Raw genomic sequence first — 24758 nt, 5'->3', positions numbered from 1 at the left:
ATGAAGACTTATTCCCGTCTGGAGGACCTCTTCTTCCCAGGTTGGATGAAGACTTATGCCCATCTGGAGGACCACTTCGCCCGGCTTCGTTGAGGACTTCGGCCCGGTTGGGTGAAGACTTCTCAAGGCAGGGTGATCTTCAAGGGGTTAGTGTTAGGTTTTATTAAGGGGGGATTGGGTGGGTTTTAGAGTAGGGTTGGGTGTGTGGGTGGTGGGTTTTAATATTGGGGGGTATTGTACTTTTTTTACAGGTTAAAGAGCTGATTACTTTGGGGCAATTTGTAATTTAGTATAGGGTAGGACTTTTTATTATTTTGGTAGGCTTTTTTATTTTATTAGGGGGATTAGATTATGTGTAATTAGTTTAAAAAAATTGTAATTATTTTATTATTTTCTGTAATTTTGTGTTTTTTTCCGTATTTTAGATAATTTTATTTAATTGTATTTAATTGTAGTTAATTTAGGGAATTAATTTAATTGCAGTGTAGTGTTAGGTGTTATTGTAACTTAGGTTAGGTTTTATTTTACAGGTAAATTTGTCTTAATTTTAACTAGGTAGCTATTAAATAGTTAATAACTATTTAATAACTATTGTACCTAGTTAAAATAAATACAAAGTTGCGTGTAAAATAAAAATAAATCCTAAACTAGCTACAACGTAACTATTAGTTATATTGTAGCTATCTTAGGGTTTATTTTATAGGTAAGTATTTAGTTTTAAATAGGAATAATTGAGTTTATTGTAGTAATTTTATTCAGATTTATTTAAATTATATTTAAGTTAGGGGGGTTAGGGTTAGGGTTAGACTTAGGTTTAGGGGTTAAGAACTTTAATATAGTGGCGGCGACGTTGGGGGCGGCAGATTAGGGGTTAATAAGTGTAGGTAGGTGGCAGCGACATTGGGGTGGTAGAGTAGGGGTTAATATATAAAATGTAGGGTTTGGCGGTGTTGGGGGCAGCAGATTATGGGTTAATACATATAATGTAGGTGGCAGATTAGGGTTTAATATTATAATGTAGATGTCGGCGATGTCTCGGGCGTCAGATTAGGGGTTAATAAATGTAAGATTAGGGGTGTTTAGACTCGGGGTTCATGTTAGGGTGTTAGGTGTAGACATACATTTTATTTCCCCATAGGAATCAATGGGGCTGCGTTAGGAGCTAAACGCTGCTTTTTTGCAGGTGTTAGGTTTTTTTCAGCCAGCTCTCCCCCATTGATTCCTATGGGGAAATCGTGCACGAGCACATTTAGCAAGCTCACCGCTACCATAAGCAGCGTTGGTATTGAGGTGAGATATGGAGCAAAATTTTGCTCTCCGCTCACTTTTCTACGGCTAACGCCGGATTTGTAAAAACCCTTAATACCAGCGCTGTCTGTAGGTGAGCGGTGACCATAAACTGCTCGTTAGCATCGCACCCCTGTTACCACAAAACTCGTAATCTAGGTGATATTTATGCAATAAATAAATGTTTAACTGTGTATGTCCTGTAAATATTTCACATTTCAATGTTCTGCACATAGAAGAATATGTTCTATGTATTTTTAAATAGATATTTCTATACATTTCTGGATTTATTTATACCTATTTATAATTTTATATATATATATATATATATATATATATACACAGTATATACAGTATATATATATATATATATATATATATATATATATATATATATATATATATAGGTATAGATATAAAATGCCATCATATATATATATATATATATATATATATATATATATAGTAATATTTATATATGAATAAATAGAACGTATTCTTCTACGTGAAGAAAATTGGAATGTGAAATATTCATATTTTATGTGGGGTTAGCACACTTGAGAATATGCGGGTTTGTGCGCGAGTAGGGTTTTTTTGCACTTTTTTTCTCCTTTGAATTCTATGGGGTAATACAGTATTGCATGCTTGATATTGTTCAGCTTTTTACACTCATCGGATTAGTGTGTGAGCAAAAAAACTGTTTACTTTCAACATATATTACGAGTGCAATCCAACGCGTGCAAAAAGCTTACTTGTAGCTAAATTAACGTTTGAGAGGGAGCGTTAAATAACGTTCAACTTGTAATCTGGCCCTGAGTCTGTAGAACTTCTAACCTCTGTGATTACCTGTATCTAAGCCGCTGCAAACTGCCTCCTTATTTTAGTTTGTTATCTGAATTACGTCTCTTTAAAAATATTTTAAGACTTAACCCCTTAATGACCACAGCACTTTTCCATTTTCTGTCCGTTTGGGACCAAGGCTATTTTTACATTTTTGCGGTGTTTGTGTTTAGCTGTAATTTTCCTCTTGCTCATTTACTGTACCCACACATATTATATACCGTTTTTCTCGCCATTAAATGGACTTTCCAAAGATACCATTATTTTCATCATATATTATAATTTACTATAAAAAAAATTATAAAATATGAGAAAAAAATGGAAAAAAAAACACTTTTTCTAACTTTGACCCCCAAAATCTGTTACACATCTACAACCACCAATAAACACCCATGCTAAATATTTTCTAAATTTTATCCTGAGTTTAGAAATACCCAATGTTTACATGTTCTTTGCTTTTTTTGCACGTTATAGGGCCATAAATACAAGTAGCACTTTGCTATTTCCAAACCATTTTATTCAAGATTAGCGCTAGTTACATTGGGACACTGATATCTTTCAGGAATCCCTGAATATCCCTTGACATGTATATATTTTTTTTAGAAGACATCCCAAAGTATTGATCTAAGCCAATTTTGGTATATTTCATGCCACCATTTCACCGCCAAATGCGATCAAATACAAAAAATCGTTCACTTTTTCACAAACTTTCGGTTTCTCACTGAAATTATTTACAAACAGCTTGTGCAATTATGGCATAAATGGTTGTAAATGTTGTCTCTGGGATCCCCTTTGTTCAGAAATAGCAGACATATATGGCTTTGGCATTGCTTTTTGGTAATTAGAAGGCCGCTAAATGCCGCTGATCACCACACGTGTATTATGCCCAGCAGTGCAGGGGTTAATTAGGGAGCTTGTAGGGTTAATTTTAGCTTTAGTATAGTGTAGCAGACAACCCAAAGTATTGATCTAGGCCCATTTTGGTATATTGCATGCCACCATTTTACCGCCAAATGCGATCAAATAAAAAAAAAAGTTGAATTTTTCACAATTTTAGGTTTCTCACTGAAATGATTTACAAACAGCTTGTGCAATTATGGCACAAATGGTTGTAAATGCTTCTCTGGGATCCCCTTTGTTCAGAAATAGCAGACATATATGACTTTGGTGTTGCTTTCTGGTAATTAGAAGGCCGCTAAATGCTGCTGCGCATCACACGTGTATTATGGCTAGCAGTGAAGGGGTTAATTAGGTAGTTTGTAGGGAGCTTGCAGGGTTAATTGTAGCTTTAGTGTAGAGCTCAGCCTCCCACTTGACACATCAGACCCCCTGATCCCTCCCAAACAGCTCCCTTCCCTCCCCCACCCCACAATTGTCCCCGCCATCTTAAGTACTGGCAGAAAGTCTGCCAGTACTAAAATAAAAGTTTTTTTTATTTTTATTTTTATTTTTTTAAAGCATATTTAGATATGCTGTTGTGTAGCAACCCCCTTAGCCCCCAACATCCCTGATCCCCCCCCAAAACAGCTTTCTAATCCTCCCCATCTGCCTTATTGGGGGCCATCTTGGGTACTGGCAGCTTGCAAAATAAAAAGGTTTTTTTTGTTTTTATTTTTATTTTCTGTAGTGTAGCTTCCCCCTTCCCCACAGACCAACCCCCACCACCTGCCTGATCTTTTTTTTGTCCAACTTTTTTTCCCCTTTTCTGTTCATTTTACTGTTACTTTTTCTGCAGTGCAGCGGTTCCCACCCGCTCCCTCCCGTGCACGCGCCCGCCCCTACCCTCCCGTGCACACGCCCGTGTGCGCCCCCGGGCATACCCGCCCCCCGATCCCGCCCCCCTCAGCATCATCCAGGGCCATCGATGGCCGCCACCCGCCTCCCACACTGGCTCCCACCCACCAACGAACCTAGCCGTTAATGTCCAGTGCAGAGAGGGCCACAGAGTGGCTCTCTCTGCATCGGATGGCTAAAAATGGTTATTGCAGGATGCCTCGATATCGAGGCATCACTGCAATAACCGGAAAGCAGCTGGAAGCGAGCAGGATCGCTTCCAGCTGCTTTCCACACCGAGGACGTGCAGGGTACGTCCTCAGGCGTTAACTGCCTTTTTTGTGAGGACGTACCCTGCACGTCCTCGGTCGTTAAGGGGTTAAAAAAATAAGCATATTAAAGAGTAAGACCATTATTATTATATTTTTTTCTTTTGTTGTATAGTTTCTGACACATTGGCATCACTTGCTGGTGACAAGGTAAAAACAAATGTCTGTTCGCCTAAGCAAAAACCATCACTAATCTTTATATAATTTTATAGCAGTTATAAACTGTTTGGGCCACTTTAATTTGATCATCTTCTTATTTCCTTACATGTTAAAACCTTATTTGGTTAATGACTATGTTCTAAGTATATTATGCCTAGGAACATATGTTTATGGAATGAAAATAAATATCTATAAATATAAATAATAATGAAGCCATAAAACTATTGGAAACCGTACAACTGAATATTATGATTAGCATGAACAACAAAATAGAAATCACGCATCATTTCAGTTTTATATAAATGCAAATGGAGTCAGAGAGGTATATTTATTATAGTGTGAGTGGACATGATATGACGTAGCGTATCATGTTCGCTTCACATCGATAAATGCCGACAGCATATGCTGTCAGCATTTATCATTGCACCAGCAGTTCTTGTGAACTGCTGGGCAATGTGGCCCCTTGCAAATTTGCGGCCGCTAGCAGGGGGTGTCAATCAACCCGATCATATTCGATCGGGTTGATTTCTGTCCGCGACCTCAGAGCAGGTGGACAAGTTATGGAGCAGCGGTCTTTAGACCGCTGCATCATAACTTTTGTTTCTGGCGAGACTGAAGGCTCGTGCAGAAAGAGGGGCATCAAGCTCCATATGGAGCTTGATAAATCGGCCCCAGAATGTATACATTTAGGGCCAGATTACAAGTTGAGCACAAAATATCTTTCTGTGAAAGCGATATTTGCACTCAACTTAGTAATACCAGCGCACACAAATGTGCGCTGGTATTGGAAGTGAGATGCATTGTGCTCACAAGAGCACGCTTCCATAGGCTCCAATGGGAGCCTCGTTCGCATGCCGCGAGGCAGGTCATGAGAACTAGCGCAATGAAATGGCAGCAAATATAAATATATATGTATTTGAATATAGTATTCACAGTTCCCACACCTCTGATGAAGAAGAGTCTGTCTCTTTTAAACTCGTAAGGCTGATAGTTTTTTTCTAAGTGGGATGCCTGGCTTCTGAGATTACGTTGCAGCTATGTTCTTCCTAATGGGAAAGAGTCTACAGCCGCATTCATTACTTTTGGGAAATAAGAACCTGGCCACCAGGAGGAGGCAAAGACACCCCAGTCAAAGGCTTAAATACTCCTCCCACTTCCCTCACCCCCGAGTCATTCTTTGCCTTTCGTCCCAGGAGGTTGGCAGAGAAGTGTTAGAATTTGTTTTGTCTCTTATGGAGGGTACTACTCTTCGCAATGGGACAGGAGTTTTAAGTAACCCTATAAGCTTCTCACTGAGGGCCTGGATGAAAGTTAGAGTCTGGAGATGCAGAGGGAGCTTCCCTTTGCGACACCATCCCGACTCATATTAACAGCTCCTACAGCAATCGGCATTGACGAGTTTGTCAGGAGTGATGCTACGACCTGTCCACTGCGTAGATTCTGGTAAGATCGTTTAATTTTTTTTTTACATAATGCGAACACAGAAGACAGGGTCACAGTGTGGCGCCTTTTATCTTTATAGAATCAAGGGTTAATATCTCCTTAGGGTAATTATTGAACAGGGGGGAATAATAATCTTATATGTTTATTTGATTTTATGCTGCTTTATGTGTGAGATGTTATGAGCTCTTAGGCTGTTATGGAATATACAGGTTTTGCTTTCATTTTGAGAGCCATACAGCTTACAAGCTTGGCGCGCTTTCTTTCATAGCAGGAACGGTCTATGTGATTTATTCCCTCCTTCATGACTATCAGAGGAGTCATACATCTCTGTACTGTCTGGGTCATAGGGGGTGGTGAGTGCCTCAGCCATTGAGGTATAGAGGTGCCGTTATGCTATTAAAACAAAAAAAAAAGAAGGATGTTTTATTTCTCTAGTTCTCCTGTTATTGCCCTAGTGATGGAGGATTAATTTCTTGAGAGGGCACTCTCTCTATTCCCTGTGAATTGTCCTTCTGGACTTAGTTCTATGCAGCTAGTAGTTTATTGGGTAGTACAGCTGCCTTGCAGCGGATGGGTTGCAGAATGTGACCGGCTGCAGCTATTGCACATTGACTGTGTATTGGCTAGCTGTTTTTATGAGAACTTTTGGTCTTCCTCTGTTGTCTCCGTGTGAGTTAGGTCTCCTTTTAGGGACCTTGGTTCCCCTCCGGGATATGGTCGTTCCCTGTTAGGGGTGCTGGGCATGGTCTCCTTGGGCTCTGCTCGGAGCTGGGGATGCTGTGTGTCCTTTTCTCTCTATGATCCTCTGATTGTATGGAGGTGATGCGGAGATCAGCCTTTGCTCAAGTGATTTTGGCCTCTGCGTATCCCCTTGCTTGTTGTCCTGCGGCTGTTTGAGAGTCTATGGGCTCTAGTGTCGTTGTACGACTTTTAATGTCTTAGTTCCTTTGGAGCATTGGACTTTGGCAAGGGGTGGTCTCTTCCTAGGGTCGGGTCTTGCGAGTTATCTCGTTATCCAGCTTTATCTGGATATTGCATTGATATCTCCCTGTGGTCTGTTTTTTTATATCAGATGGGATGTTAAGTTCTTGGATATTGTTTGTTTAAACAATTGGGGGCTCTGTTCTGTTTTTCTCCCTGGTGTTTCCTGTTGCTGAGGTTTCGCTCAGTGTTTTCTTTTGTGGAGTTGTTGTCGGACTTTTTGGTTCTATGTCCTTTTACTTGGACTAATTGACCTGGTAACTGTTGGCCAGGTTGTCTGAGTGCTGATGCTCATTGGGCTGGACTTAAGCCTTTATGGTCGGTTTGCCTTGGTCAGCTTGCTATGGTAACCTTATGGATTCACTGCTGTGCAGGTGAATGGGATTGCAGTGTCTCTACAGCTATTGCACATTCGATGTGTGTTAACAAACTAATTCCTTAGGGGGATTCCTTCCAAGTTCATCTGCATTGGAGATTGATCTCTCCTTTAGCCTGTGGCTTTGTGTCTTGTGGGCAAGTGCTCTGCCTTTTTTGCATCAACCCTTTCTTAGGGTGGGGGGGGGGCTTATTCTCCTTCTTATGGAGGTGTGGTCCTTTTTCTATGGATTCTCTTGGCTTAAGGAGGTTGGAACTGAGAGTAAACCTTTCAGAGTAAGGTGTTTTTCTCTGGGTTGTTCAATCTGGAGTCTTGCTGGCTCCATGGCTCCATGGCAAGACTATGGTCGGACTTTTGTTAGATTTCTTTGGGTCTATGGCCTTGTCGTCTGTTTCTAAGGAGTCAGTTGGCACCTGTGCTCTGTTGGGATGGCGATGGCTCGTTTTTGATGTGGTGTTGGGGTTCTTCTGTTCTTCTGTTTCAGACCTGCCAATACTTGGGCTGGCTCAGCTGGGAGTGGGTTCTTAGATGCGTTATCATCTTCAGGATCTAGGTTGGCATAGTATATAGCTCCATTGGCTTGCAGGCAGAAGGTCCAGGGTTACCATACACTTTCGGGTTCTGGGTGTAACCTCTCTCTCTCTGAGGGTGCAGTGGGCCTCATTGAGGTTATGTGCTTCCCCTTTTTGGAGCCCTGTGTGTAGGTCTGGCAGCTTTGATTGCCTAGAGTGGGCCCTCTGTCTGGGAGTTTTCATTTGCAATCTGTTCTCTTGCTGGCCACTTTTTACTTCTCAGCAAGTATTCTTCTGTTCCATCCTGATGATGGCTGCATGTTCTTGAATCAGGGTTTTTTCGTCCTGGTCTGTTACACATTCTTTTTTGTCTGAATACTTTAGTATTCTTAGTTCTGACAATGTGAGGACTTGTCTTCAGTTGTCTTTCGGTGCTTTGCATTATGTTGAGAGAAGGGTTTCTCTGTTTAGATGCCCAGTCCTAAACCTCTGGTTTCTGCTTGGTCTGGGCATAGCCTCCCCTTGTCTGCCAGGATCCATTTGGATCTTTGTGAGCTGGGCTCGCTATTGGGGGTTTTCCTTTTATGGATTTTGTGGAGACCTTTCGTTTCCCTCTGGTTCTTCCTTGCCCTTGGGGAGTTTAGCCTGGTGTTCCCCTCTTTAGTGGGGGTGAGCAGTGAGGGACAGACTGTTGGGCAACAATGTCTCCTGGAGGACTGTTGGCTCAGTTGAGTCCGATTTTGCGGTCTCTAGCTAGGCTTCTGGACTATCTGCTCGTTAGTGTCCTTGGGGCCTTTCCTTTTTAAAGTTTTCTCAGCTTTGGGCAAAGCGGGGTTTTTTGTTAAGTAGTGGTTTCAGGCTTGGGGCTCTCAGAATGGGCCGCCTATTGTACCCTCCCATTTTGGCATTCAGTGTCCTCTTTAGCTTGGGTATGGTTTTCCCAAAAGTAATGAATGGGGCTGTGGACTCTTTCCCATTAGGAAGAAAAACATAAATTATGCTTACCTTATAATTTCATTTTCTTCCGTGGGAAAGAGTCCCCAGCCCCCCGCCCGTGGGGCATTTTAGTTGTATTCTTCTGGCACATTTTCACCCTGATATTTCTTCTACTGTTCCTTGTTCCACAGCAGAATGAATGGGGGATGAGGGAAGTGGGAGGAGTATTAAGCCTTTGGCTGGGGTGTCTTTGCCTTCTCCTGGTGGCCAGGTTCTTATTTCCCAAAAGTAATGAATGCAGCTCTGGACTCTTTCCCACGGAAGAAAATGAAATTATCAGGTAAGCATAATTTATGTTTTTTATCATCTTTTTGTATTTGCGGTACCGCTACCTGGATTTGTGTTTCCAGACCTCCTGTTGGTGTTTTGGATCGCTTTTATGTACATGTATGGATTTTTTTAAGATGTGCATATGATACCTCATACATATTGAGGTTTAAAAGTGTGATTACCGTTTCTATAGGTCACACTTATTTGCATTTGTCTGACAATTATTTTATCAACCAATAAAACGGTATTATACTATTTATCTTTCTTGATGTTTTTGTCTCTCAAGAATTGATATTAATATCCTTGCTACATCGCCTTTTTTTCTAACACCCCACAGCTGCCAACTTTAGCTCCCAAAAACTGCCTAGTGCAGTAATTTAAAAAAAATTGCTACAATATTTTATTTGCAAAAAGGCACTACACATTTCCTGTTTGCGGGCGCACGATAAATTAGTGCTCCAGTTGTAATATAGCCTTTATAAGGTGAAGAGAATCTAAGTGAACACACAGCCATGGCTATGTAATGAATACATACAAGTAAAGAATAAATATCACATTTTGGGGTAGGTGATAATTTACTATTGTATTCTGTATGTCCGTTAAGTGAATATACATTATAGTTCTACAGCTAAACAAACTTTATTGAGACTACAATAAAATATTAATTCAATCACTTAATTATTGCATTTTTGCATGCGAGGCTGATGATAATATATCTATGATGTTCTTCACTGCTTCTCTAATATGTGAGCTATCAATAAGATAATGTTATTTTCAATCAATTCTACATTTTAAAAAAAATAGCTCACAAGTTAATACTTGTTATTCCACTAACTGTGGGATGATCTAACTTTGATCTTATTCTCTCTGACATGTTGGCAGACATTACCTACCCTATACTTTCTGGATTATATTGACAAGCATTGTTATATGAATTGTGTTAAAGGAATAGTCTAGTCAAAATTAAATGTTCATGATTCAGATAGAGCATGAAATTTTAAGCAACTTTCTATTTTACTTCTATTATCAATTTTTCTTTGTTCTCTTGGTATCTTTATTTGAATGCAAGCTTAGTTGCTGGCCCATTTATGGTTCAGCACCTGGGTAGCACTTGCTGATTGGTGTCTAAATGTAGGTTCTGAACCAAAGACGGACTGGCTCCTAGGCTTACATTCTTGCCTTTTCAAATAATGATAGCAAGAGAATGAAGAATAATAATAGGAGTAAATTAGAAAGTTGCTTAAAATTGCCTGCTCTATCTGAATCATGAAAGTTTAATTTTGACTAGACTATTCCTTTAAGAAGGATAGCGAATGCTTGTATCCACTTATTAAGTGACATTTGGGGTAAGAATTACTCCAGACCCTAACTATTTCTACAAGGATCCTTACAGGTAAGCTGTCTTCCTAAGAACAAACATTCTGATTGCTTCTAATATTAACTAGCTAATACCGTAAATCAATTATTAAATTTCTTTCTGAAACACCAAAATTATAATATCTACAATACTCAATATTCAATTGAAATATCATTAATATAGATAACTAATTATGGCGTTGAACACAATCTATTGGCTACGTAACTTGCGGCTCTTTTTTAGGCCAATAAGGCTACTTTTCAATTTGACACAATCACAATAGCTTGTATTCGTCTCTTTCACACACTTGAAAACAGAATTTTGGATCCTTGATAAAACCCCTATTTCGCCTATGGGACCAAAAAGTTTTTGGAGATCACAAAACATTTTCGAGTAACTTTACAACACTTTTTGTCCAATTTTGCCATTTTAAATTTGACACCTCTAGGCACTTGATATGTACTCGAAAGAGCATTTTAGACATCTTTACAACTATTTTTTTTTTTTTTTTAAAAAGAGCTTTATTGAAAAAATAAACAGAAATAACAGGCTTCTTCAGACAGTGATACAATATTGTTAAGTCACTACAATACAGGCATATAGTATGTTAAGGGGCCCAAGCGGGTCTGGATAATTATATTAGGGAGTGACAGATAAACATCTTCAATAGCAATGACCATAAAGCCTACATTACTCATTTAGCTCTACATTACATTTTCTACTTTTTTCTTTGATCATACGCCCTGTCCTCAACTGAGGACATGGTATACCAATAACATTAATACACAGTTTCACATCAGGTCTATTATCATAATACAGAATATGTTAACATGTTCTAGTGATCTGCAGAGCAACAGGGCTATGAAGTCCACACTCCTCCAGAGAATACATAGCCTTAGGGGGGGGGGGGGGGGAAGGGAAGGAGGGGGGGGCGGTCTGGGGGTTGTGGGGAGAGGAAAAAAAAACCAGGACATCTGTCAAGGACACAAATATCATGTGTCCTCCTCTCTGCTCTCACGGAAGGGTCCCATCATCCTTCAGGGCTGGTCCCCTTCCACATATGCAGCAGCATCTCATAGACCTCCAATGTTGAAGTCTTTACATAGTGCTACTTTTCAAGGAGTAAGACATTTTGCACATTTTGTCTCCAATCCTCTAACGTGGGGATCTGGTTTGTCTTCCAACGAAGTGGAATCAGATTTTTTGCCCCTGTTAACATTAACATTAGAAGGGTCTTTTTCAAAGGGTTCTGTATTCGGTCAGAAAAATGAAATAATAGGGTTTCAGGTGTCTTTGAGATCTCTAACTCTAATATGCTTTGAATCTCTCCCCACACTGAGGACCAAAAACCCTCTAGTAGCGGGCAGTCCCACCAAATATGCAACAAAGAGCCTGTCTCGCCACAGCCTCTCCAGCATTTATCAGAGACTCTAGGATAGATTCTCTTTAGCCTAGATGGTGTGAGGTACCATCGGCTTAACAACTTATAGTGGGACTCTTGTGTTCGTGCTGAGACTGAAAGGGTCTTTGTGGCCTGGAAAATCCGTTGCCATTCCTCTTTTGTGAATTCGGAGCCCAGTTCTTTGTGCCACATTTTGGTATAATTTGGGAGGGGACTGTCAACTGGGTGTAGAAGTAAAGTATAAATGGTTGAGACCAAATGTTTAGATGCTGTTTGCTTTGTACAAAGTGTTTCAAAAGGTGTAAGATCTCTCACTAATTGTGATCTGTGCTTATGAGTGTTAATATAATGCCCTATTTGTAAGTAAACGAACCATGGAACAGGTACGTCGGGGTGATCCATCAGAATCTCTTCTCTAGTCCTCAGTCTCCCCGCTGTCACAAAAGTAGCCACTCGGTTAGGGAAAGATTTAGCCTGATCTAAGGGCAGTCTGGCCCGCAGAGGCAAATCCGGGTTCCAGTGTATCGGTGTCAAGGGAGAATACGGAGCGGAGATATGAGTATCCACTCGGATCGCACTATCCCATGTGGTAAATAATTCCTCCAGCAGGGGAAAGTCATGTATATGTGATGGTCTCTATTTATCGCCAATCCACAGGAGAGGTGCCAATTCCATCCCTTGTAGAATATCTCTGTCAACACCAACCCAATCTTTCTGGGGATTTCCCTGACACCATTCAACCACCCTCTGCAAAATCACTGCTTTTCTGTACAAACTTAGATCCGGGAGGCCTAAGCCACCCGTATCTCTCAGGAGAGTCATTGTCACTCTGTTGATTCTGGGTCTCACACCCATCCATATATATTCCTCTATTTGTCTCTGAAGTGCCGCAAGAAAAGCACGGGGGAGCGGAATAGGTAGTGTTTGAAACAGATATAATAATCTGGGAAGCACGTTCATTTTCACTACACTTATTCTCCCCAACCATGAAATAGTTTTATGTTTCCAAGATGATAAGTCGGCCGCAACCGCACGTCTAAAAGCCACATAATTGGCTTCAAATAAATCAGACATGGAAGTAGTCAGGTAGATTCCCAGATATTTTAAGTGTTTGCCATTTATCTGAAATGGGCTGTGTACTGATAACCAATGCTTAACGGACGGGGCCAAGTTGACCCCCAATACTTCCGACTTAGATGCGTTGAGAAGAAAATTGGAGACCTCTCCATATCTAGCAAATTCTTGCAACAGAGCCGGGATTAAAGTCTCCAAGTCCGATAATGTAAATAGCAAGTCATCTGCGTACATTATTATTTTATACTCTCTATTTCTTAATAAGTACCTTTTGACTTGGCAATTGTCTCGAATGTTTCATGCCAGAGCCTCCACCGAAATGGCAAATAGCAGGGGCGACAAAGGACACCCCTGTCTGGTTCCGTTAGCAATTGTCACAAGGTCGGAGAGAACACCATTAACCCAAATCCGGGCATTTGGTGCAGAGTAAAGGCTGAAGACCGTCCTGAGAAAACGGTCCCCAAAGCCCATTTTTTCTAATGTGCATCTTAGGAACTGCCAACTTACCCTGTCAAACGCTTTTTCAGCATCCGTGGAGAGCAGGGTGAGCGGCAGTCCCCCCCGTTCAGAATGTGTGATCAACTGCAATACTTTAAGGGTATTGTCCCTCGCCTCCCGTCCCGGGACAAACCCAACCTGATCTAGTGCAATCAGACCTGGTAAAAATCTATTTACTCTGTTCGCTAAGGCTTTCGCCAGAATTTTCACATTGGTATTCAATAGTAAAATTGGCCTATAGCTTTACGGCTTATCAGGCGGTTTACCCGGCTTAGGGATTACAGTGATGTGTGCCGCCAACATGGAGGGTGGCAGCGTCCCCGCATCCGCCAGAGAATTGAACAAGGTCTGCAGATGTTGCAATAACCCCGTCAAAAAGGTCTTATAATATTTAGCTCCTAGTCCATCGGGGCTGGGGTATTTTCCATTTGGAAGAGTTTGTAAGGCGTCTTTTATCTCCTCTTGAGTCAGAGGAAACTCCAGGAACTCCGCCGCCCCCACGTCAAGGGACAGAAGATTTGTATTATTAAGATATTCCAACGCTAAGCGTCGCTGATAAGACACATCTAGGGGTTGAGCCCCAGATAAGGATTTAAGATTATAAAGGCCGCTGTAATAGGAACGGAAAACCTCTGCTATGCCAAGACTATCCCTGTGTATCTTATTCTTTTCATCTTTCATTGAGTATACATAAGATTTTAGTTGGGTTCTCTTAAGTGTCCTTGCCAGTAATTTACCCGCCTTGTCCCCTCCTTCATAGTACGTCTGCTTAAGCCAGGTCGCTATCTTATGGTTTTCATCTTGGAGAAGTTGTCTAAAGTCAAGTCTAGCCTGCTTCAATTTAGCTTCACTGTAAACTACACAGAGGGTCTTTTTTATGTTGTTCTTCTAGCGTCATAATCTCGCACAACAACTGATTATATTTTTCATTTTTTTGTTTCTGAATTCTAGCTTTGTGCTTAATAATGTGGCCGCGAATAACACTTTTATGCGCCTCCCAGACAGTAGTCAGGGGTAATTCGTCTGTCATATTAATATCAAAGTAGTCTGTCATGTGAGAAGTGATGTCTTCAACAACTCCGGGATAACTCAAGAGCGTGTCATCTAGTCTCCAAGTAAAGGAGGTTGCTGGTGTTTCGGGCCATAACATCTCAAATGAGACTGGAGCGTGGTCTGACCATGTGATTGACGCTATGTCACTACACCGAACATATTCTATCCCCTGCGAGTCCGTAAAGAAGAAATCTATACGGGAGTATTTCTTATGTGGGTTGGAGTAGAATGTATACTCTGCTTCTGTAGGGTGTAATGTGCGCCAGATGTTGTGCAATAAATGACTTTTTAGTGTTGAATTAATATGTTTCAATACATAATGTGGCACGCTGGAAAGGCCATTAAAGGTATCTTGTCTTGGATTAAGTGGTGCATTGAAGTCCCCTCCCAAAATCACAACACCCTTAGAGTGTTCAAACAATTTGCTCGAGAGAGCCCTGAAAAAAGTATGCTGCGCAACATTTGGAGCGTAAATGTTAATCAGAGTTATCTGAATACCATGAAGGAGGCCCACCACTATAATATATCTCCCGTCTCTGTCTCTCACAATATCTTGTGTTCGGAAAGGTATCTTATGGTGTATCAAAATGCCTACTCCGTTTGGTTTACGAGGGCCCGATGAGGAAAGGGCAGTAGGGTATCTATGGTTGTGCCATTTAGGCTCTTTGTGTTTAACAAAATGTGATTCCTGAATGAAAACATTATCACCCCATAATTTATGTAATTCCCTGGTAACCATAGATTGTTTACCGGGGCTGTTCAGACCCTTTACATTAATTGTCAAAAACTTTAGGGGGTGGATTTTTGGTTTATTCCGCTGGGAGGTCATTGCGAGAAGAGAAAAAAAAAAGGAAGGAAGATAAGGGGAGGGAGAAGAGGGAAGGGGGGTGAGGTAGGATATAACAAGAGTGAGAAATTAGGTTATCAGGCAATATAAGTTTCTCGGCTAATGAAAACCGAGGACACAAGGGTAGGTATTGGTTATTTAGATATTAGGGAGCTTTCAAATCTCCCGAGGAGTGCAGACACAACAAAATTGTAATTAGGTGTAAACTACTATATATCAACCACAGCAAAAACACCAGCAGACCAACACGCCCTTTTAAAGGGTTTGCTTAAAGGGACAGTCAACACCAGAATTTTTGTTATTTAAAAAGATAGATAATCCCTTTATTACCCATTCCCCAGTTTTGCATAACCAACACTGTTATATTAATACACTTTTTACTGCTGTGACTAACTTGTATCTAAGGCTCTTCTGACCGCCCCTAATCACATGACTTTTAGTTATTATCTATTGACTTGCAGTTTAGCCAATTAGTGCAGTGTCTGCCACAACTCACGGGCGTGCTCACAATGCTATCTATATGGTTTACCTGAACTACTCTCCCCTGCTGTGAAAAGCAAATACAAAAGCATGTGATTAGAGGCGGCCTTCAAGGGCTTAGAAATTATCATATGAGCCTTTCTAGGTTTGCTCTCAACTAGAATACCAAGAAAACAAAGCAAAATTGTTGATAAAAGTAAATTGGAAAGTTGTTTAAAATTACATGCCCGATTTGAAAAATAAAAGTTTTTTTGGGCCTTGACTGTCCCTTTAAGGGAATATGCCTATGGCCGACCTGTTGAAACAAGATGTACATGACCATACATGTCAACATAACATTACAACATTATCTCAGTTTGACAACCATATTTATTACATTATGAATAAACAAAAAGAACCGTAAGTTAGAACCAAGGAGAATATATGTGATCACAAGGGGATTACCTGTTGAAGCAGCACAACCTCCCCCTCCCAATCAACATATTTTAACACAGTAAAAATAAGACAATGTCAATACAGATGTGATCTCTCACATTGGTAGTATATTTGAAACTGATTTTTAATATGTCCAACACCATTAGGTGTATACTGCCAAGATTTAGTCTAGAGTCCTCCGGCAGAGCGGAAGTGTTTGGGTACCTCATTAAGTGAACACATTTTTCCTTAGTATGGTGACTTAGAATAACAGAACAGTATGACATTAAAAAGAAAACAATTTAAGATCATATTTTATACTAACTTCCTGTTAATCAGATTTATTTGAAAAGTCAAGTCCCACTCCCGTCCTATGAGCCCGGAGGGGCCTCCTAGGATTTCTTACCTAACCCTTCAGGATTGGACACTGTTCTCGTCCGTGCTCGAAGATGCACTTGGCCCAGTTTCTGGGTGTGGGACTGCAATGCCCAATGTTGAGCAAAACATTTCCAAATCTGACAGCGACCGATATATTGCTGTCTTGTCTCCGTTGGTGGCCACCAGACATGTGGGAAATCCCAATCTATAAAGGATTTTATTGTCCTGCAAAACAGATGTGAGAAAGTGAAGTTCCCTGCGTTTCTGCAAAGTGGCGGGGCACAAGTCTGCGAAGATTTGCAGGGAGAACCCTGCATGTTGAACTGAGTGTTTATTTCTGCTGCATCTAATTGTTTCCTCTTTATCTCTGTAGTTCAATAATTTGAGGATAAGATCCCGTGGGGGAGCCTTTGGAGAAGGTTTGGCGCTCAGTGCCCTGTGTGCTCTTTCTATAACTATCTCAGGTGCTAGCGGGGTTCCCTTAATCATTCTGAAAAGGTCCTGCAAGTATCCCTGCAGTGCAGCTGGATTGATTGATTCTGGAATACCCCGTATTCTCAAGTTGTTCCGCCGACTGCGGTTGTCGAGGTCTTCTATCCTCTCCAAAAGGCCTTGGATAACATTTGTGTTTTGTTGCGTTTGGGATGTATTCTCTTTTAGCTGCTCCTGCAACGTGTTATGCGAAGCTTCAACAGTGGTGATTCTTTGTGAGAGTTCAGTGACATCACGTTTCAATTCACTAAACAAATTTTTGATGTCAGCAGCAATCTCCTTTATATCTTCCTTAGATGAGAGGCATTTAAAATCCTCTTTTGTGACATATTGTGATGGAACAGAAGCAGGCGTGATAGTTGCATCTTCCCTATGGGACATTTGCGCTTGGTCATCTTCACTTATTTGTGTATCCGTGCTCTTAATATAATAATTCATATTTCTTGTTTTTGTCCCCTTGTCTGCGCCAGTCTGCTTTTTTGTGCCATAATTACTCCCTGTCCTGTGTATTGTTGTCTAAGACACCAGTAGGGCTCCACTTGTTGTAGTGGGTATTATTAATGAGGCTTGTGTTAACCCTTAGGTATGGCAGCTCTTGGTACAACTTTAAATATTGTATAAATTGCAATCTGATTGAGAAAGGGAAATATATACTAATTTTGGCAACTTATTGAGAAGTGTAGTTTTCAAAAGCCAATAGCTGTAATGCTACCTCTAGGCTTAAGCTGTGTAATGTGCTGCTGCAGCTATTGGCAACTAGGAGCTCTATCTTTATTTTATTGCTGCGTCACATGTGATTTCAGTCTACCCGGTACCTTACACCACTGATCCTACTGACACTAAGCCTCTGTTGTAGCAATATTAACAGACTTTAATAGGGCTTAGAAAATATAAGGTGCTTTTTAAGACGGTTTCCTCCCCAAGTCTTCCTGCACTGACTTATGCGTTGCCCTTATGCCTGTGGTGCTGTAATAACTCAAGATGCTGTCCCCAGCACAACGGCTCAAATCAAGCTCACACAATCTAATACCAAGTAAATTACTGACCGGGTCTCTTGTTAATATTGTCCTTCAGTTGCGCAGGTCCCTTGTTTTTGCCCTGGGCTCCGGTGCTTATGAAGTGCCTCTGAGCCTACCCGGTCTCCTTCTCCAGGCTCCTCTATTGTGATATACGGTTGCACTTGCGATCACAGCAGATCAAGCGGTTGTGCTCTCCACAGCAGGCACCAGCTCCCTGATTACTGACCGGTTCTCTTGTTAATATTGTCCTTCAGTTGCGCAGGTCCCTTGTTGTTGCGCTGGGCTCCGGTGCTTATGAAGTGCCTCTGAGCCTACCCGGTCTCCTTCTCCCGGCTCCTCTATTGTGATATACGGTTGCACTTGCAATCGCAGCAGATCAAGCGGCTGTGCTCTCCACAGCAGGCACCAGCTCCCTGATAGACACTTAGAACGTCCGCGCAAGGCCCAAGCTCCTCTTACGGCCACTGCCGTATGCCTACTGTACGGTATTCTTTTATTCAGCTCAAGTTCAAGTTTTAATTACACAATTGTTCTTCTCTTGAATTCTGTTTGATGGACTAGCATTTCTCCTCGGCTCTCAGGTTCAAGAATTTCTATCTTTCAGGTCATTAGTTAAACTTTGCACACATTTGGTCGGCCTTTGGCTCAGGAGCACTAAAAAACACGGCCATTCTCCGGCACAGCCGGGCTCTGCCCCCCTTTACAACTATTTTATAGCTATGTCCAAGCAGTTTATTATCTGGCACATGTTCAAAACACTCTCTCTGAAATGGCAACAGGAGACATTCTAGATGTTTATTAACATATAAGATACCTATTCATTAAAGCTCCTTTCATTCTTATTGGAGAGGATGTATACAGTGAACAGGGTGCACATTCAGCTATGTATATATACATATATACTTGTGATGACTATGTGATATCCTGTACAGCTAAAGGGATCTGAAATACAAGTCACTTCAGGACACCAACATTTACAAATGTTATTCTGCACTACAGTATTGACATTATTAAAATCATATTTTTAAAAGGGATTGCTAATTGCTACTTTCATAGAAACCTTTTGCAATCTGTTTCCATCTGCACCACTGCTAAACCATCTGAATACATATTTTAGGTTGTCAGGATGGGCAGATTGTGCACTATTTTTTTATCCCTATATGGCCACTTTTCAACTTTGCCTTTGACAATATTTATTTATATTGTTAGTTCAAGCACCGTTGTGTGTATGTCCCTGCTTATTGGAGAGTAAAAATTGAGTTTCAAGGGTAGTGGAAAGCTTCAGAAATTAAAAAAAAAAAATAATGTAAAAATGACAAAAAAATAAATAATAGATGTAAACTAATAAAATATAAATGGCAATTTGAAGTTTTAAACAATGTTTGCTTCTAAAATTACTATAATGTCCTTTTAAATGAGATTGTGGTTTGTGACCAGGTTTTTATACACTTTTAAACTCATTCACAAGAGTGTCTTTTGTTGGTTCCTACATTATTAAACTTGTAATCTGTAACAAACATGTGTGACCATGACTTCAATTATGTAGGTGCAGGTACTTTTAAACATACTCTTGTGAACGAGTTTGGACTTATATGGATGTCCATCCCCAATAGAAAAATTGTTAAAAGGTGCAATCTCATTTAAGGGTCTCCTAGAAAGATAAAGGCCTAGATTACAAGTAGCGTGCTATCAAGATTGTGGAACTGTGATATTCATATTGTAACATGAACTATAGTATGTACAGCATATCAAATTGTGCATGTACCATGACGATAGATATATGATTGATAGATAGATAGATAGATAGATAGATAAATAGATACAGAGTAAGGACATCTACATTCTCATATATACACATATATACAAATACATATTATATACTGTATGTATAAATGTAAAAACTTATTGTTATTATTAGGACCATATTATATATAATATTATTTAAACATAGTTACATTTCTGCTAGTAGTTAATCTTGAAAGTACAGTGTTATAGTTTATACTGCCCTCATTGCATGTCTCGAAACAATGAATTAAATGTCACATAGTATACATGGTGGAGCAAAGGAGTGTCTAATTAATGTAGGCTATTAAACACCTACATGATTTGCAGATTAAGCCTAAAAGTAGATTAGTCTAATAATATGTGTCAATAGTTATAAAGTCAGGTATATAAATCAAGCAAGATGATTCATGAGAATACTTGGACAGGAAACCACTATCCTTCCTTTAAACTTTTGGATTCCAAAGAAGATAGTAATGCATTACTACAAAGGGGTTAAATCTCCAACTATAAAACAAATATAACTTCACTCAAAGCTTATAATGCAAATGTTCTCAATTATATTTACTACTAGTCCTAAAGCCCGTTTACATAGGCCATTTTTTGCAGTACAGCGGTCCCAACCCTTGCTCTCTCTCCCCATCTCTTTTGTGCTCTCTCCCCTCTCTTTTGTGCCCCCTCCCCTCTCTTTTGCACTCTCTCCCCTCTCTTTTGTGCTCTCTCTCACTCCACCTCTCTTTTGCTCTCTTCCCCCTCTTTTTTGCTCTCTCTTTCCCTCTTCTCTTTTGCTCTCTCTCCCCCTCTCTTTTGTGCTCTCTCCCCTCTCTTTTGAGCTCTCTCCCCTCTCTTTTGCGCTCTCTCTTGCTCCACCTCTTTTTTGCTCTCTCCCCCCTCTGTTTTGCTCCCTCTCCCCCCTCTCTTTTGCTTTCTCTCTCCCCCTCTCTTTTGTGCTCTCTCTCCCCCCTCTCTTTTGCGCTCTCTCTCTCCCCCCCCTCTTTTGCGTGCTCTCTCTCCCCCTCTCTTTTACGCTCTCTCTCTCTCCCCCTCTCTTTTGCACTCTCTCTCCCCCCTCTCTTTTGTGCTCTCTCTCCCCCCCTCTTTTGCGCTCTCTCTCTCCCCCTCTCTTTTGCGCTCTCTCTCTCCCCCTCTCTTTTGCACTCTCTCTTTCTGCCCCCTCTCTTCTGCGCTTTCTCTCCCCCTCTCTTTTGTGCTCTCTCTCAACCCCTCTCTTTTGCTCTGTCTCTCTCCCTTTTTTTTTGCTGTCTCTCTCTCCATCCCTCTCTTTTGCTCTTTCTCTCCATCCCTCTCTTTTGCTCTCTCTCTCCCCATCCCTCTCTTTTGCTCTCTCTCTCTCCCCCCTCTCTATTGCGCTCTCTCCCCCTCTCTTTTGCGCTCTCTCTCTCCCTCTCTTTTGCACTCTCTCTTTCTGCCCCCTCTCTTCTGCTCTTTCTCTCCCCCTCTCTTTTGCGCTCTCTCTCAACCCCTCTCTTTTGCTCTGTCTCTCTCCCCTTTTTTTTGCTGTCTCTCTCTCCATCCCTCTCTTTTGCTCTTTCTCTCCATCCCTCTCTTTTGCTCTCTCTCTCATCCCTCTCTTTTGCTCTCTCTCCCCCTCTCTATTGCTCTCTATCCCCCCTCTCTTTTGCTCTTTCCCCCTCTCTTTTTTTCTCTCTCACCCTCTCTATTGCTCTCTTTTTTTCTCTCTTCCCTCTATTTTGCTCTTTCCCCTCTCTTTTGCTCTCTCTCTCCATCCCTCTCTTTTGCTCTCTCTCTTCCCCTCTCTATTGCTCTCTCTCCACCTCTCTTCTTTCGCTCTCTCTCCCCCTCTCTTTTGTTCTCTCTCTTCCCCTCTCTTTTGCGCTTTCCCCCTCTTATTTTCTCTCTCCATCCCTCTCTTTTGCTCTCTCTCTCCCCATCCCTCTCTTTTGCTCTCTCTCTCTCCCCCCTCTCTATTGCGCTCTCTCCCCCTCTCTTTTGCGCTCTCTCTCTCCCTCTCTTTTGCACTCTCTCTTTCTGCCCCCTCTCTTCTGCTCTTTCTCTCCCCCTCTCTTTTGCGCTCTCTCTCAACCCCTCTCTTTTGCTCTGTCTCTCTCCCCTTTTTTTTGCTGTCTCTCTCTCCATCCCTCTCTTTTGCTCTTTCTCTCCATCCCTCTCTTTTGCTCTCTCTCTCCATCCCTCTCTTTTGCTCTCTCTCCCCCTCTCTATTGCTCTCTCTCCCCCCTCTCTTTTGCTCTTTCCCCCTCTCTTTTTCTCTCTCTCCCCCTCTCTATTGCTCTCTTTTTTTCTCTCTTCCCTCTATTTTGCTCTTTCCCCTCTCTTTTGCTCTCTCTCCATCCCTCTCTTTTGCTCTCTCTCTTCCCCTCTCTCTCCACCTCTCTCCCCCTCTCTTCTTTCGCTCTCTCTCCCCCTCTCTTTTGTTCTCTCTCTTCCCCTCTCTTTTGCGCTTTCCCCCTCTTATTTTCTCTCTCCCCCTCTCTTTTGCTCTCTCTCTTCCCCCTCTTATTTTCTCTCTCCCCCTCTCTTTTGCTCCCTCTCTCCCCCTCTCTTTTGCTTTCTCACCCCCCTCTCTTTTGCTCTCTCTCCCCCTCTCTTCTACGCTCTCTCTCCCCCTCTCTTTTGCATTCTCTCTCTTTTGCGCTCTCTCCCCCCGTATTTTCCGCGCTCTCTCTCCCCCTCTCTTTTGCACTCTCTCTCTCACCTCTCTTTTGCGCTTTCTCTCCCCCTCTCTTTTGCTCTGAATCTCTCCCCTTTTTTTTGCTCTCTCTCACCATCCCTCTCTTTTGCTCTTTCTCTCCATCCCTCTCTTTTGCTCTCTCTCGTCCTCTCTTTTGCTCTCTCTCCCCTCTCTTTTGCGCTCTCTCTTCCCCTTTCTTTTGCTCTGTCTCTCTCCCCCTTTTTTTTTGCTCTCTCTCTCCATCCCTCTCTTTTGCTCTTTCTCTCCATACCTCTATTTTTCTCTCTCTCTCCATCCCTCTCTTTTGCTCTCTTTCCCCCTTTCTCCCCCTTCTCTTTTGCTCTGTCTCTCTCCCCTCTCTATTGCTCTCTCTCTCCCTCCTCTCTTTTTCTCTCTCTCCCCCTCTCTATTGCTCTCTCTCCACCCTCTCTTTTGCTCTCTCTCCCCCTCTCTTTTTCTCTCTCTTCCCTCTATTTTGCTCTTTCCCCTCTCTTTTGCTCTCTCCCCCTTTCTTTTGCTCTCTCTCCCCCTCTCTTTTTATCTCTCTTCCCTCTATTTTGCTCTTTCCCCTGTCTTTTGCTCTCTCTCTTCCCCTCTCTATTGCTCTCTCTCCCCCGCTCTTTTGCTCTCTCTTCCCCCTCTCTTTCGCTCTCTCTCCCCCTCTCTCTCCCCCTCTCTTCTTTTGCTCTCTCTCCCCCTCTCTTTTGCTCTCTCTCTTCGACTCTCTTTTGTTTTCTCTCTTTCCCCCTCTTATTATCTCTCTCTTTTGCTCTCTCTCCCCCTCTCTTTTTCTCTCTCTTCCCTCTATTTTGCTCTTTCCCCTCTCTTTTGCTCTTTCCCCTATATTTTGCTCTCTCTCCCCCCTCTTTCTGCTCTTTCCCCTCTCTTCTGCTCTTTCCACTCTATTTTGCTCTCCCCCCTCTCTTTAGCTCTTTCCAATCTCTTTGTGTCTCTCCCCCTCTCTTTCTATTTCTCTCACATCTCTCTCGCACTGACCGTCCCCGCCATGCCCAACCACGCCCCCGACCATGCCCTGTCACGCCCAACCACACCCATGCTCCCGTCCACCCACGCCCATGCTCCCATCCGGCCACGCCCATTTTTGCCCCACCACCGCCAACAGCATGTCAGGTAAGGCCAGGTGTGTTTGTCCTCGTGCTATCTCTACTGCGCATGACATCTTCGGACAAACACACTTGGCCTTTTATATTATAAAATGGGGCATACTCAGGGAAGTAGCTGGGTCACAGTTAGAAAGGGGAAGTAGGAGTAGGCAGAAGAAAAAGGCCAGTTCTGAGTTGGTACACCCCAATAGATTTTTAGGTTAAGTTGTGGGAATGGCAGAGAAGGCTGAACTGCCCTAGTGAACAGTCCTCCAGTCATGGAAGAGGGGCATAGAAGTCTAGGCCCAAGACAGATGCTGATCATAGAAGACTATTATTAGAAAGGTTGATAGGGTAATTTGTCATCCAGATCAAGTCAAAATAAACTTTTGTTATTCAGATACAGCAAGCAGTTTTAAGACACTTTCCAATTTACCAAATTTTGCACTGTCTTTTTATATTCATACTTTCTGGGGAACAAGATCCTACTGAGCATGTGTACAAGTGCACAGATTATACGTATGCTAGTCTGTAATTGGCTGATGTCTGTCACATGATACAGGGGGCCGGAAAATGGGAGAAAAATTACTTTTGTCAGTAAAAAAAATCTACTATTTATTTGAAATAACAGTAAGTGCTATTGCATTGTCTTTTTATTATGCACTTGTTAATTATGGAATTCTACTGCATTGAGTGGTCCTTTAAAAAGAACAGTTTGCTGTCTTCTAGTGGCTCATGTTAGGCATATTGTGGAGTGTGTTAAATTATAAGAGGGATCAGGGTCACTGAAGTCATTGTGCATATTAGCATTGATGACAGAGTTAGGAGGAGACGTAGTGTCCTAAAATTACTTCAGGGAGTTAGGAAGCATGCTTAAAGGGACAGTATACACTAATTTTCATATAACTGCATGTAATAGACAGTACTATAAAGAATAATATGCACAGATACTGATATAAAAATCCAGTATAAAACTGTTTATAAACTTACTTAGAAGCTCTCAGTTTAGCTCTGTTGAAAAGGTAGCTGGAAAGCCCACTGCAAGTGGCTAATAAGACACTCCCCCTCCACCTTCTTTTGCATTAGAAAAGAACCTTTACACAAACAGGAGCAAGCTGGAGTAGGTATCTGTCGGTATTCTCATAAAACTTTGGGGCTTGGTTAGGAGTCTGAAAATCAGAGCAATGTTATTTAAAAATAAACAAAACTATACATTTAAAAA

The sequence above is a fragment of the Bombina bombina genome, chromosome 5, assembly GCF_027579735.1.
Source record: "Bombina bombina isolate aBomBom1 chromosome 5, aBomBom1.pri, whole genome shotgun sequence".
NCBI lineage: Eukaryota > Metazoa > Chordata > Amphibia > Anura > Bombinatoridae > Bombina > Bombina bombina.
The sequence above is the reverse complement of the archived record's forward strand: the minus strand, read 5'-3'. Positions refer to the sequence as shown.